General features: G+C 41.1%; 2 pseudogenes; both read right to left on the bottom strand.

Moving 5' to 3' along the window:
- Positions 1–408: 408 nt before the first annotated feature.
- Positions 409–8,524, bottom strand: LOC138525971 (centromere protein L-like; annotated as a pseudogene).
- Positions 8,525–9,018: 494 nt separating this feature from the next.
- On the bottom strand, positions 9,019–10,079 carry LOC138525970 (centromere protein L-like; annotated as a pseudogene).
- Between the last annotated feature and the right edge of the window lie 6,313 nt (positions 10,080–16,392).

Raw genomic sequence — 16,392 nt, 5'->3', positions numbered from 1 at the left:
AGCTCCTGTGCACGAGTTGAGTGAAAAAACAAAGCAATCTATAACAATCCAAGTGCCATGATGAACAGATCGGAGCCTTGTATATAAAATGAGTAAAGATACTCTGCACACTCAGATTACAGATATCTAGTGCAGGCTCTTTGACTTCTGATTGAAATCTTCAACAGGGCAGATTTGACAAGCACCAAGCCAATCAGCCCTCAGAAAGCAACTCAGCAACAAGCTGAAACTGGAAACTCTGAACTGGGTGAAATTTGGGAGCAGCTCCTAAACATAATTGACTCTTGTGACATATGAGTTAACAGCACACAGTTCACAACATAGACTGAACCAATGGGCCAAATGAGTGTGAAGGACTGCTCAGATCTTCACTTCAGTATTGCGTAGAAAGGACAATTGTGGCAGAGCCTAATACTGTATGCGATTGATGGCCAGCTCGGTCAGTAATGCCAACACCGGGTAAAATGATCACTGCACCGGAACTTAACTTTGCCATCACAGTGAGCTGAAGCCACATACGTGGAGACTTTCACCAGCTTCGTAGCCGACAGATGGAATTTGAAGTGACGGAAGAAGTGTGAATACAGACAGTTCAAGAACAAATGAACCTCTTTCTCTGTGTCCTCGTCTGCGTTCTTGTGAATATCATTCCACAGGGCTCAGACTTCTCAGGATGGATGGCAGAGGAAATGTCAAGGCTATGTGGCTGGATCGGTACAGAAAATTGGAGTTCTGTGTACATCAGTTGGCCCTGTTCGTCATAGCCAGTCCACATGGCATCCATCCATGAAAGGTCACGTGAGCTGATGACAAAGTCACTAATACAGCAGTCAAAGGTCTTTTTGAACCAGCTCCCAAGTACTGCAGTGAAAGCTGTGTTGCCATTCACCAAAAACAAAGGCAGGCAGGTGAACATCTCTGGTAAGAAGTCCAATGAAGGAGGTTCTCTAAATGTACAGCAGAACCAGGCAGTCCATACAACCTTAGCTTCTGAGTTTGGAGCGCCATACTGTGATTTTGACAAAAGCTCAATTAGGATTGCTTCTGGGTCACGTTCTCAGCTGCTTTTGAATCCCAAAGGTGTGGTTAAACTCACTTTTACATCAAGGTCTATGCCCACATCCACGGCTATGCCTTTTTGCTTCTCTGCCGCGATGAACACTGCAAGATGTTGCGAGTAATCATTGAGAAGCATGTACGAGAAGCTGTACAAAGGAGTTACACTGTACAGTTTCCACTGCTTGTACATCAGAGAGGCTAATTTTGAGGATCAACACTTTCCTCAAGTTCACTGCGCTGCGGGAATCTCCTATTTGAGGGTGGTTGATGGAAAGGCGAATGCCTCCATGATGAGATCGAACCCCAGTGGGGAACAAAAGTGTCCGAAGAACAGACTTCACCTACGAGGGTGGATGTGGCTCTGGGGGTTGAAACCCACAAAGGCTGCTCAGGTCCCCAGGCTGCCCCCCTCTCACACTCTTGGTGGTATTTAGGATATCTCTACTTACATGGGAGGCTTTGGTCAGGGGAAAACAGCAGGGCTCATCTGGGAACAGCAGAGATGTGGTCAAGGGCTTCAGTCAAGGATTTTCTCCTGCACCCAGACTTCCTCTGGCTAATCTGATTGGGTCTCAGCTAGCTTCTAGATTTCCCTGTCACTGTCGCCAATGCAAAGATTGAGGCCTCTCTGCTAGTTGTTCCTCGCAAGAATCCGGCAGCAGGCTACCTCTCGGAAACATGCAAGTGAACTGCAGCGTGCACTTAACATGCACGCAGCCAGAGCAAACCAAGACCAATCCAGGATCGTTGCAAACGCTGCTATTTCTGCATGCCCCGCACTTCCCCACCACTCTGTAAAGTGCGACCACTCGCACCAACGATGCAAAGTACCAGAAGATATTAAAACCCTGTTTTGTAGGCATCACTTGAAACGTTCACAAATCACATATTAAAACAACCGGATAATTGTCGTTCTATGTTGAGCAACACGAATATGATTGTGTTTTCCACATTGTGAAGTAAAGTTTAAAATTACCAGCATGCAAAGTAATGGAAGCCTAAACAATCTAATAGGGTTTTAAACTTTATCAAGCCCGAAAGAAACACAGTGAAAGAAAGTGTATCATATATCTTCATGTAACCCTGCCATTTCTAATTACCTGCCATCTGCAGCTATAGCCACTGACAATCACCCACTCACTACTGTGTCTGCAGGGATCACACATTAATTACACCTTAATGTTCCTAAATGCAAATCAAGACAAACCAGAGCTGCTTGTATCGGAAAGTTGGAGAGAAATAATCACTTTGTTGTAGTGGCAGCTGCTGCATTTTTGAATTGGAAGGGAGTAAATGTTTGCCCCGAAAATGCAGGAGCGACTGAGGGGCATTCGTGGGGGTCCTCCCACTGAGAACATTTCTAAAATAATGGTTAAAAGGGTGCATTTTACAGCACTTCTGAAAAACATGTGGGAAACGATACCCAGTTTGCAATCGGCTGTGTATGGTAGCAGATGAAAAAGCCCAATGGATGCAAGTCACCAACAGTGCAAAGGCGGATTTTCCAACACATTTTCATTATGACTTTGCCCACAAAATATGCAGTATAAAAACCATTATCATGCTGACAGTGCCCATACATGGAAAAAGTATTTACGCAATACGTAGAGGGGCACTCCAGTTCTTTCACAAACTAGTAGACGTGTCAAATGTTAATATTAGTTCATGTAAACATGTAAAACATTTAAATATAGTTATGTTTCTTCGGGTGCAATGTGCTATTAGCTGCTGGCCCTTGGAGATCATCATGAAAAAAATATACCTATATAGCCTGTTGTCGCCAAGAAGTAACACCAATGCACTCCTGCAGAGTCAAGCAGACCTCCTAATGTTCAGAAATTAGTAACAAGATAATGTCACAGAAATATAACCTACGTTATAACAGTAAAATTGCTCACGCTGCATAGATCACACACACCGTGCAACAGTACTTCATTGTGCATTCAATCAAATTTAATTCAACATATTATATAAATGTAAAAAGTAACACCTTTAAAAATGATAGTTAGAGTACATTAGTTAGAAATTTCAGTCAAAATCGTCATGTGCTCACAATTTCTTTTCGAAACATAGTTTGTAGATTAATAAGCATCTACAACATCCAAATGTATTTTATTTAAATCAAGCACCAAAATCCTAACGGATATTAATTTAAGTCAGAGTTCCAACATTCAGTTCGTGGCCCACGCGTTTCAGATGTCAAATCCTTCATCAGGGCCTCTTCAACACTGTCGTAACATTCTAACCATTTCAAATTTCGTCTGCAATTAAATATGGTAATCACCGTTAAATTATAACCTTCCTTATGTGTTTACAAGTTACGATGAAAGTGTCCATAGCAAAATGACTGGAATCTTTATATTCTTCACTTGTTTTTCAGATCCGGCCCAGATCCGGCCCACATAGAACAATAATAATTTACATCACTCTCAAAGATTAAAAATGAACTCACTAACTTAACATTTCCATCTTATACTCAGTGTGAGAAAATATGTACCTGAGCCAAATTGTGGCAATGTCAGGCAATTGCAAAGAGAATGTTGTTCCAACAACAAAGTGAATGTGAATCGATTTGTTGTCTCCCAAAACCGCAATCATATATAGAGCAATACATGGTTACGTTTTAGATGTGTGTGACACCAGTGATTTAAGTCAGAGTTCCAACATTCAGTTCGTGGCCAATGCGTTTCGGATGTCAAATCCTTCATCAGGGCCTGTTCAACACTGACGTAACTTTCTAGCCATTTCCAATTTCATCTCTAAATCTGCAATTAAATATGGTAATCACCGTTAAATTAGATCCTTCCTTATGTGTTTACAAATTATGATTAAAGTGTCCATATCAAAATGACTGACTTCCAATTTAGCTTGCTTCAAAAAACATAGTATCATAAAGTTCAGGAATCTTTAGATTATTCACTTGTTTTTCAGATCAGCATATAAAGAACAATAATAATTTACATCACCCTCAAAGATAAAAAATGAACTCATTAACTTAACATTTCCATCTTAGACTCTGTGTGAGAAAATATGTACCTGAGCCAAATTGGCCAATGTCAGGAAATTGCAAAGAGTATCTTGTTCTACCAACAAAGTGAATGTGAAGCGATTCGTTGTCTTCCAAAACTGGAACCACCTATTGAGCAATAATTTGTCACGTTTTAGATGTGTGTGACACCAGTCACGGGCAAACTAGAACTTTCAACGAGCGAGGTGGCACTACATATAAACGGCATAAAATAGAAATGCCCCGCTAGGTTAAATATTGCATAACCTCATGCCTAACTCAGATAGTACTGTGTATTCTATTCAGTTGATGTGGCGTGTAGGCAGTTTAATGTCCGCACACGTTCTCATAAGTCAAGTCATGAATTCTATGACATCAGAGCAGTCTAACGCTCGTGTTTTAATGTCCGCACTCGGTAACATAAGTCAAACAATAAGATTTATGGCACAAGAGCAACCTAATGCTCATGCTTGCTTACCTAGCCAAATGCTTGTGTAGAAACTCTTAGGCGTACAGACAGTGATCGGCCAAGCCGTCTTGTCTTGCAACGCTAAGTGGTATACAGACCGGTTGCCATGGATACTACGTGCATGCATGCCAATGTCCCCGTGTGCCCGCCATCTTACTTGGGGCTTATTCTAATGGTATTCCATGGTCGTTCCATAGTTATGAATAATTAAAGGCTGTTTTGTTTGCGAGAGGATGAGGATTGTCAGTAAGGGGCAGTAAATAATACTGTCCTTAGATCCCCATCCCTCGCAAAAACATTTGGGCGCCACTAAGCACTATTAGAATCTTGAAATGTTTTCAAACCACTCTAACTCACTTCTTCAATCAGAAATCCTCTACATCACTATCTTCCTCCGCCAAAAAACGTAGTTAACAGGATACAATGAGTACAGACCACAAGGCTACTCTTGCAAGGAAAATCCAAACTTTGTTAAACGGTGGAGACAAATATTAAACAAATGCTCCTTAGATCTAATATTGCTAACAATAGAGGAGTTGGCACACAATCTGACTAACCTTGAGGAGGAAATTACAAATATAAAAACGAGTTTGAGTAAAACTTTATCAAAAGAAGAAATCGATAGAACCCTAGATGATGCTAAAATAAATAAACTAAACTCCAAGTACAGCACCTTCAGCATTGAGAACACTGTCATCACAGTCTCTGCTGCAGTAAAAACTCTGGGTGTATACCTGGATTCCACTTTCTCTATGGAAAGACAAGTCAACGTGATTTCATCATCCACTGCCCTCACCACTAAAATCATCAACGCAGTGAAACCTCATTTATCACCAAGTAATCGTCTCAACATTGCAAGAGCCATCATTGGCGCAAAGTTAGACTATTGCAACATCCTACTCCAAGGAACATCCGCCAATAGCATCAACAAACTGCAAATTGTGCAAAACAATGCTCTCAGAGCCACTCTAAGCATCCCTAAGAGAGAGCACATCTCCCAGGCGAGAAAAGATGCCCACTGGCTCCCAATCAAAGAGCGCATTTTGTTCATGGCCCTCACTATCACACACAGATGCCACTCCCAGTCCGCCCCATCCTACCTAGCTGAACGAATACACTAGGTGCCCGCTCTGAGACCAAAACGGGACCAATACTCTCACCTACTCCCAGTCCCAGCTTTCAACAGAGCAAAAGCTGGCGGTACTAGCTTGGAAGTGCTAGCCCCTAAAGCCTGAAACACCCTCCCATTCAGCCCAAGAAACGAAAACTCTCTCATGGCATTCAGAAAGGCACTCAAAACCAAGCTTTTCAAATATACGTACCTGATTGTTTTCTATGATGTTCCACTGTAACCTTGGAACACCTCCACAACATTGTTTTTGTACCCTCTCAAGTCTGTTTTCATGATTCTGTTTCTCTAAGTTGTGTGTAAGTGAATATTCTGTAACAGCGCCACGATGCCTCAGGGCCGCTGTGCACTTTATAATTTCAAATAAATAAATAAAATAAATAAATACCAACTTAATATTAGCAAGATATAAACATTAGCTAGAGGTTACAAAAATTAGAAAATTTTGTAGGGATACACAACATTATAAACTGGACATAGTCTATACATGACAGGACTATTATAGTAAAAAAATAACCTAGACCAGCAAATCCTCAACGTCGCAAACAAAAGGTCCCTAACTCTAAACCAGAATCATCAGATGCGTCGAGCACAGAACTTGAAATAGTTCCAGAAGTAGCGAAAGTAACAGAAGAAACTACAACAGTGGAAAGTGAAACAACAATTAGACCTGCCCCTTTTTTAGAGGCAAATCAATCAGGAGAGGAAAAAAGAAAAAAATCACAGTGGAAGAACACCAACAGAGGTTTGTGGTTAATATCTCCTCCTACACTCTGTCTAAAATGGATTTGAAAGTCTTACATAAGGGATTGTTATTTGTTCCTCAGTATTCCAGTAATTTATTGAAATAAAAAATAGACCTTTTTAAGTTGATGCGCAAGTTAAAATTCAAGGTCTTTTTCGAAGGTATAGAGGAGGATTTCACAGGAATTTCTAGATGAACAGAACAGATCATTAGAAATGGCTCCGAAAAGCACGTTTTACCACCCAGTACAGAACCATGTATTATCAGTGTTCGAAAAGAAGGTATTGGATGATCTGAAGAAACTTAGTTTCAAACAGAAAAAAACAATATTGTAACTTCTCGAAAATTTTACATCTGACACTGAAAGGTTTATTGGATAATCGAGACATAATATTCAAACCAGCTGACAAGGGCAGAGCCCTTGTGGTATTAAACAAGGAAGATTATATAGCAGAAGTTGAAAGACAACTGGCTGACAAAGGTAGATACAAACAAATATCCTTTGATTCAACTGAGAAAGTGCAGTAATTCATTAAAGAAATGCAAGATCAGGCAGAAAGTAACAACCATATAACAGAGAAGACAAGGAGATTTTTGGAGACAACGCACCCTATCACAACTGTACTGTATATTTTACCAAAAATACACAAGAGTCTAAAAAACTCACCAGACAGACCTATTTAAGCAGCTATGGGGCGTGTTCTACAGCCGATAACTAAATATCTGGACAAATTGATACAACCCTTGATATAGAACAGCTCTACATATATTAAAGACACCAGAGATTTCTGTCAAAGTTGGCTGGTATCATATTTGCAGTGGGGCATGACATCTTATTTACGATGGATGTCACGTCTCTTTACACAAATATTGCCCTTGAAGCTGGCATGGAGGAGATGGAGTGGCTCTTACTACAGACAGGAACATTTGCTAACGACAACGTTTTTCATATTGAAATTAATTTTAATGAACAATATCTTTATGTTTGGAGACAATTACTATCTGCAAGTGTCGGGCACTAGCATGGGGGCAGGCATGACTCCATGCTATGCCAACACTTGCATGTTGTTTCTAGAAACTGAACATGGGCTCCATTGCGACAGATGGTTGAAACATCTTACCATGTATGTGAGATATATAGATGATTTCTTCAGGATTTGGCATGGACCAGAGAGTAAACTAAAGGAGTTTTTTCAGATGATGAATTCAATGCATCCACAAATTAAATTCCCCTCTGAATACAGTAAATCTACAATACACTTCTTGGATGTAGAAATCTACTGTACGGAAATGGAACTACACACTCGTATCTTCACAAAACCTACTGACAGAAATAGCTTATTATTAGCTACCAGTTTTCATTTTAGGAGGACAATTGATAGTGTCCCGATTAGCCAGTTTATCGAAGAAACATCTCAGAGGAAGAAGAATATGGGAGACAAGCAGGGACTCCAAAAAGGAATGTTTCAACAAAGAGGATACAAGAAAGATCTCATAGATGAGGTGACATTGAAAGTAGCGAGGATGCCATGAGAGTCCCTATTAAAAACAAAACAAAAAGTGGGTATGTTTGTTTGTTTATTGTTTTGTATTGCGCTCCTGACCCAGGGGTATATGGGCGCTTAAGCATCTGGTTACAGGCAGAGGTAAGGAACATTAATACAGTAGTACAACATATGTATAGTTGGCAAGGAAGCATTCATTACAGAAATAGTAGCAAGCAGACATAGTAAAGGATACAATCATACAATGGGCATACGTACATAGTTGGTTGTTTGTTGAGTAACCAAGTGATAACCTTAGTTCTGAATGGATGGAAGGTAGGGGTGCATTTGATAGCCAGTGGGATGGTGTTCCACAGTTGTAAGGCTGGAACTGGGAAGCTGGAACCGCCGGCTCTTTTGAGGGATTATTTGGGCACCGTCAGTTGTAATGTATTAGACGATCTAGTGGTTCTAGTGTTCTGTCTGAATGTGAATTTATTTGTTAGATAAGGCGGGGTTTCAAAACCTTTGAAACATTTATTTGCTTAATTTACCTGAGAACTAGTATCAGCATTTTGAAGGTGCATGCAATATGTACAATCACACCAGGCAAAATTCCCACGGCCTGCATTTAGGATTGAACATAAAAATTGTATATTTAACCAGAAACATAAATCTCTGAAAAACCTGCAGAGGAAAAAATAAGTCAAACACTCCAAATCCGGTGCACGAGTTGAGTGAAAAAACAAAGCAATCTATAACAATCCAAGTGCCATGATGAACAAATCGGAGTCTTGTAGATAAAATGAGTAAAAATACTCTGCACACTCAAATTACAGATATCTAGTGCAGGCTCTTTGACTTCTGATTGAAATCTTCAACAGAGCAGATTTGACAACCACCAAGCCAATCAGCCCTCAGAAAGCAACTCAGCAACAAGCTGAAACTGGAAACTCTGAACTGGGTGAAATTTGGGAGCAGCTCCTAAACATAATTGACTCTTGTGACATATGAGTTAACAGCACACAATTCACAACATAGACTGAACCAATGGGCCAAACGAGTGTGAAGGACTGCTCAGATCTTCACTTCAGTATTGCGTAGAAAGGACAATTGTGGCAGAGCCTAATACTGTATTCGATTGATGGCCAGCTCAGTCAGTAATGCCAACACCGGGTAAAATGATCACTGCACCGGAACTTAACTTTGCCATCACGGTGAGCTGAAGCCACATACGTGGAGACTTTCACCAGCTTCGTAGCAGATAGATGGAATTTGAAGTGACGGAAGAAGTGTGAATACAGACAGTTCAAGAACAACTGAACCTCTTCCTCTGTGACCTCGTCTGCGTTCTTGTGAATATCATTCCACAGGATTCAGACTTCTCAGGATGGATGGCATAGGAAATGTCAAGGCTATGTGGCTGGATCGGTACAGAAAATTGAAGTTCTGTGCACATCAGTTGGCCCAATCCATGAGAGGTCACGTGAGCTGATGACAAAGTTACTAATACAGCAGTCAAAGGTCTTTTTGAACCAGCTCCCAAGTACTGCAGTGAAAGCCGTGTTGCATTCACCAAAAACAAAGCCAGGCAGGTAAACATCTCTGGTAAGAAGTCCAATAACGCAGGTTCTCCAAATGTACAGCAGAACCAAGCGGTCCATACAACCTTAGCTTCTGAGTATGGAACGCCATACTGTGATTTTGACAAAAGCTCAATTAGGATTGCTCCCGGGTCACGTTCTCAGCCTTTGAACCCCAAAAGTGTGGTTACACTCACTTTAACATCATGATCTATACCCACATCCACGGCTATGCCTTTTTGCTTCTCTGCCGCGATGAACACTGCCAGATGTCGCGAGTAATCATTGAGAAGCATGTACGAGAAGCTGTATAAAGGAATTACACCGTACAGTTCCCACTGCTTGCACATCAGAGAGGCTATTTTTTGAGAATCAACACTTTCCTCAAGTTCGCCTATTTGAGGGTGGTCGATGGAAAGGCGAATGCCTCCAAGATGAGATCGAACCCCGGTGGGGAACACCAGTGTCCGAAGAACAGACTTCACTTACGGGGGTGGATGTCGCTCTGGGGGTTGAAACCCACAAAGTCAGGGGTCACGGCTGGGTCTGCATAGAATCTCTGTCCACGTCGCTCTTTCTTTTCCTATTACCCGCTGCATACATTGTTGCATACACCAGAAAGGCTACTCAGGTCCCCAGGCTGCCCCCCTCTCACACTCTTGATGGTATTTAGGATATCTCTACTTACATGGGAGGCCTTGGTCAGTGAAAAACACCAGGGCTCCTCTGGGAACAGCATAGATCTGGTCAAGGGCTTCAGTAAAGGATTTTCTCCTGCACCCAGACTCCCTCTGGCTCCTCTGATTGGGTCCCAGCTAGCTTCTAGATTTCCCTGTCACTGTCTCCAATGCAAGGATTGAGGCCTCTCTGCTAGTTGTTCCTCGCAAGAGTCCGGCAGCAGGCTACCTCTCGGAAACACGCAAGTGAACTGCAACATGCACCTAACATGCACACAGCCAGAGCAAACCAAGACCAATCCAGGATCGCTGCAAACGCTGCTATTTCTGCATGCCCCGCACTTCCCCACCCCTCTGTGAAGTGTGACCACTCGCACCAATGATGCAAAGTACCAAAAGATATTAAAACCCTGTTTTGTAGGCATCACTTGAAACGTTCACAAATCACATATTAAAACAACCGGATAATTGTCGTTCTATGTTGAGCAACATGAATATGATTGTATTTTCCTCATTGTGAAGTGAAGTTTAAAATTACCAGCGTGCAAAGTAATGGAAGCCTAAACAATCTAATAGGGTTTTAAACTTTATCAAGCCCGAAAGAAACACAGTGAAAGAAAGTGTATCATATATCTTCATGTAACCCTTCCATTTCGAATTACTTGCCATCTGCAGCTATAGCCACTGACAATCACCCACTCACTACTGTGTCTGCAGGGATCACACATTAATTACACCTTAATGTTCCTAAATGCAAATCAGGACAAACCAGAACGGTTTCTATCTGAAAGCTGGAGAGAAATAATCACTGTGTTGTAGTGGCAGCTGGTGCATTTTTTAATTGAAAGAGAGTAAATGTTTGCCCCGAAAATGCAGGAGCGACTGAGGGGCATTCGTGGGGGTCCTCCCGCTGAGAACATTTTTAAAATAATTGTTAAAAGGGTGCATTTTACAGCACTTTCTGTAAAACATGTGGGAAACGAAACAAAGTCTGCAATCTGCTGTGTATGGTAGCGGATGAAAAACCCCAATGGATGCAAGTTACCAATAGTTTATGTCACTACCCATTCATTACAAAGTGGACAAATCAAGAAAATTATAAAGAAAAACTGGCCACTGTTGAAGATGGATCCGGTTCTTGAGAAGACACTGCCTGAAATACTGACTTTCTCCTAGTCAGTCAGGCGTTTCGCAACACACTGATCAGGGCTGAATTGTTGGACAGTAACAAAACATCTGGATCTAAACACAAGGGTACCTTGCCTAAACTGTCAGCACTGTGACAACATTATTAAGGGTAATGAAATTAGACGCCCATACTCAGGAAAACCAATTAAACTGAATCATTCATGTACATGTGATTCTACTAATGGTGTGTATGCGTTGAAATGCCCCAGCAGATTGTTTTACGTAGGGATGACCACACATAAAGCAAAAATACGTTGGACGGAACACAAGTCCCAAATGAGAACTAAAAATACCAAATCACCTTCATGGAGGCAAGACATAATATTTCTCAATTTCGGTGTGTAATCCTGGACCAAGTCAAAATGGGAAAGAGAGGGGGTGATATCAATAAGAAACTGTTACAGAAAGAGATTACTTTGATTGAGAGATTAGATTCCCTCACACCAAGGGGGATGAATTGTGAGTTTGATTTGATGTGTTTTTTGTGAGTTGGCAATGTTGCAGGCTAAGGCCTAACTCGAATGTAATGGTTGTTGCCAGTGATGAGAATGTGAGCCATCTTCTTGGACAGGACAGATGGCTGAACCTAATTAATGACTTGATTAACTGAATTACTTGTTATGTTCAACATAACCTGATTAGATAACTGGCTTTGACTATGCATACTCCAAATTACACTCTTATGCATAATGATTTTAGGATTGCAAGACTGTCAGACTGTGAGCCGTCTTGATGGGACAGAATGGTACCTCAGTCTATGATGTCAAAGAACCCTAACATATTGTGTAAAATTCAGTGAAAATCATTTTTGTGTAAAAGAAGTCTGGTTACATTTCCTGGTTGAACAATCTAAGAAGATTATTGATGGTTGTATGCTTGAGAGAATGTCCCCTATTCGGGGAGCTACATATGCCGCTGGCGGCATATTTGAGCTGTTTATACATGTATGGTGTTAACATCTAGCAAGAGTAGCCTGGTGGTCTGTACTCATTGTATCCTGTTAACTATGGTTTTTGGCGGAGGAAGATAGTGATGTAGAGGATTTATGATTGAAGAAGTGAGTTAGAGTGGTATAAAAACATCTCAAGATTCTAATAGTGCTTAGCGGCACCCAAAGGTTTTTGCGAGGGATGGGGAGGTAAGGACAGTATTATTTACTGCCCCTTACTGACAATCCCGATCCTCTCGCAAACAAAACAGCCTTTAATTATTCATAACTATGGAATGACCGTAGAATACCATTAGCAATAAGCCCCAAGTAAGATGGCGGACACGCAGGGACATGGGCACGAGTGTGCATGCGCGTAGTGTCCATGGCAACCGCTCTGTATATCACTTAGCGTTGCAAGACGAGGTGGCTTAGCCGATCACTGTCTGCACGCCGAAGAGTTTCTACACAAGCCTTTGGCTAGGTAAGCAAGCATGAGCATTAGGTTGCTCTTGTGTGATAAATCTTATTGTTTGACTTATGTTACTGAGTGCGGACATTAAAACATGAGCGTTAGACTGCTCCGATGTCATAGAATTCACGACTTGACTTATGAAAATGCATGCGGACATTAAACTACCTACATGCCACATCAACTGAATAGGATACACGGTACCATCCGAGTTAGGCATGAGGTTATGCAATATTGAACCTAGCGGGGCATTTCTATTTTATACTGTTTATATGTAGTGCCACCTTGCTCTCTGAAAGTTCTAGTTTGCCCGTGACTGGTGTCACACACATCAAAACGTGACCAATTATTGCTCAATAGGTGGTTCCGGTTTTGGGAGACAACGAATCACTTCACATTCACTTTGTTGGTATAACAAGATACTCTTTGCAATTTCCTGACATTGCCACAATTTGGCTCAGGTACATATTTTCTCACACAGAGACTAAGATGGAAATGTTAAGTTAGTGAGTTAATTTTTTATCTTTGAGAGTGATGTAAATTATAATTGTTCTTCATATGCCGATCTGAAAAACAAGTGAATAATCTAAAGATTACTGAACATTATGATGCTATGTTTTTTGAAGCAAGCTAAATTGGAAGTCAGTCATTTTGGTATGGACACGTTCATCGTAACTTGTAAACACATAAGGAAGGATATAATGTAACGGTGATTACCATATTTAATTGCAGGATTACAGATGAAATTGGAAATGGCTAGAAAGTTACGTCATTGTTGAACAGGCCCTGATGAAGGATTTGACATCAGAAACGTGTAGGCCACGAACTGAATGTTGGAACTCTGACTTAAATCAATTTCCATTAGGATTTTGGTGCTTGATTTAAATAAAAGGAATTTGGATGTTGTAGATGTTTTTTAATCTACAAACTATGCTTTGAAAAGAAATTGTGAGCACATGATGATTTTGACTGAAAGCTGTAACTAATGTACTGTAACTATCATTTTTGAAGGTGTTACTTTTTACATTTATATTATATGTTGAATTAAATTTGATGTAATGTACGATGAAGTACTGTTGCACGGTGTGTGTGATCTGTGCAGCGTGAGTAATTTTACTGTTATAAGTTCGGTTAGATTTCTTTGACATTATCTTGTTACAACTTTTTGAACATTAGGAGGTCTTCTTGACCCCACAGGAGTGCATTGGGGTTACCTGTTGACGACAACAGGCTATATAAGTGCCCATACATGTCCATACAAGTTGCACCAATATATGCCACTATTACGATATAACTCCGAGCCATTTAAAAATGGCATGCCATAGAAAGAAAGTATATCCAGACTGGCTATACCAATGTAGGCCAATCTAGCCATGTATTAACGCATATTATGTTTGCTTTACCCTTCATGACCAATAATATATGCCATGCTAGAGTAGGAAATTAGAGCAAGAAATGATAGCTAACCTGGCTGCAACAAAATATGCCAATCTAACCATGCAATACTGTTAGCATTATTGTGCGCTGCTTTTGGGCTTTGCAACAAAGGCCTGCACATACAAACAACACGTATGTATAGGGATACACACCCCTGCTCAGAGGCAGGAGGCACATTCCCTGTGCAAATAAAGCACACAAGGGGAACTCTGCTGCCTGCCACTCAAGTGAAGGGGCTGATCCCTCCGCCCATAGCAGCGAGCAACCACGGTTGAGTTGTAGTATGTGATAGCTGGTAGGCTTTTTGTTTTTCCGGAATCTGGGGAGACCGTTTTTTCTGGTTTTTAAATCTGGGGAAATCATCCCAATTGCAGCAACGAAGAAACCAGAAGAGTATTATGCATTAACTTCTTTACTGCAAATCGGCAACAGCAAAGTAAAACATCGTCTAGACCAGCTTATAACTTTTTGAGGGAAAACAAATCATCATCCCCAAACCATCATGTAGGGTAAGGTCATGCCCTCTGAGCAACTAATAGGGAAATGTCAAAATAAAATAAATAAAAGCGGTATGTTTACTTTACATAGCTGCACCACAGCATCTGAAAAGTACATCATCTGAAAAAGGAAGGCAAATCCCATCCTGCGTGAGAGTGGAAGAATATCCAACGGAGATATTCCACCATGGCATAATCATAGAGGCTTACACCCTTGCCAAGCCTGGGTTAAAATCCTGTGAATCTCCCAACGAATTCCCGATTTGGGTGCATCTGCAGTAACCTGTGGGCAATGTGAGGATTTGGGCCAGATGGTTAAGTTTGCTTGTGATTTGGGTTCTCGCCCATTATTTGGGTAAGTTCTTAGGCAGAAAGTGTGAGAGGGAGGGAAAGAGAGAGACAGTGTGTGTGTGTCTTATCTGTCTGTCTGCCTGTGCCTGTATGTGTGATCTAAGTTTGGGAAGGCATTTTGTTTGTAAAGCCATTTATCAGAAGCAATTCTTTTATTTTTTGTTAGATAAACCTTTTGTTGTGTGTGTTTTTTATTTAAAGAAAATGACAGGGTGGGAGGATAAAGATGCTGTGCTGTCTATCATTTCATTTCATTTCATTTATTGACTTTATAAAGCGGCTTTCACCAAAAGCGCTATTACAAAATATTAGAAAATGTACATGATAATACAAAAAATGTCTAAAAACGGAAGGGGGGAGAGAAACAGAAAGTCACTAAGTAGAAAAAAAGGGAAGAAGATGAGCTTTCAAGTTAGATTGACAAATACGAAGAGATGAAGAAGAGCTGATAGAGATAGGGAGAGAATTCCAATGTACAGGACTAAAAGAGCAAAAGATCAGAAACATGAAAAAGCACAGGGGGTGTTTGGGCACAGTGAGAAGAAGCAGATTCTGTGATCAGAGAGTATGAGAGGCAGAATAGAATGAGACTAGCGAAGAAAGATAAGGATGAGCTGAGCCATTGTTGCAGTTTATTCGGCGGTCACATTCAACTCAGAGAGTTCCTTCCCCCCCAAGCAAGGTGGTGTGCACCCAAAGCGCTTATACAGATTCAACTTTAGTGAGGCCTCCCACTTATTTTGCACCAACCCCAACCAATACCCTATTTAACCAATAGACTAGGAACCGGGCAAGTGTATAGTAAAAATATATATATTTATTTAAGGTTTGACAAAGAAGACTATCAACCAACCTCAACCACCAATTCTGTGACACTACTCAATGGGCCTCATTAGGACCCAGGCGGTAAGGGGTTTACGGCGGCGTAAACAGCGCCGACCCTTACCGCCTGATTCCGAGGTCCCTTAGCGCCATGGAGGATTTAACACCTGCTTATAGCAGGTGTTAAAATCCATGGCGCTAAGGGACCTTGTTGTTAATTACGCCACCGTAATTTACAGTGGCATAATTAACGCCTTCCCCACTCCCATTATGCCCTATGGGGCAAAAATGGGAATGGGGAAGGGTAAATGGGGATTGGGGACTTACCGCCCCGCCAACCTCGGAATGGGGCGGTAAGTCCGCCAACCAACATGGCGTAAACGTAGTTTACGAAATGATGGTGGTAAAGGTACGACTCAGGCGGTAACTTACCGCCTGGGTCGTAATGAGGCCCAATATCACAAATTCAAATTTCTTGCACCAATTTACCAACACAGATATAAAGGACTTACAGTTTCGATATGACAGGTAGACTTTAGAAATT

Source organism: Ambystoma mexicanum, chromosome 7p, assembly GCF_040938575.1.
Source record: "Ambystoma mexicanum isolate Mex_15411 chromosome 7p, UKY_AmexF1_1, whole genome shotgun sequence".
Taxonomy (NCBI): domain Eukaryota; kingdom Metazoa; phylum Chordata; class Amphibia; order Caudata; family Ambystomatidae; genus Ambystoma; species Ambystoma mexicanum.
Note: the sequence above shows the minus strand (reverse complement) of the source record. Positions and strands in the feature narration are given on the sequence as shown.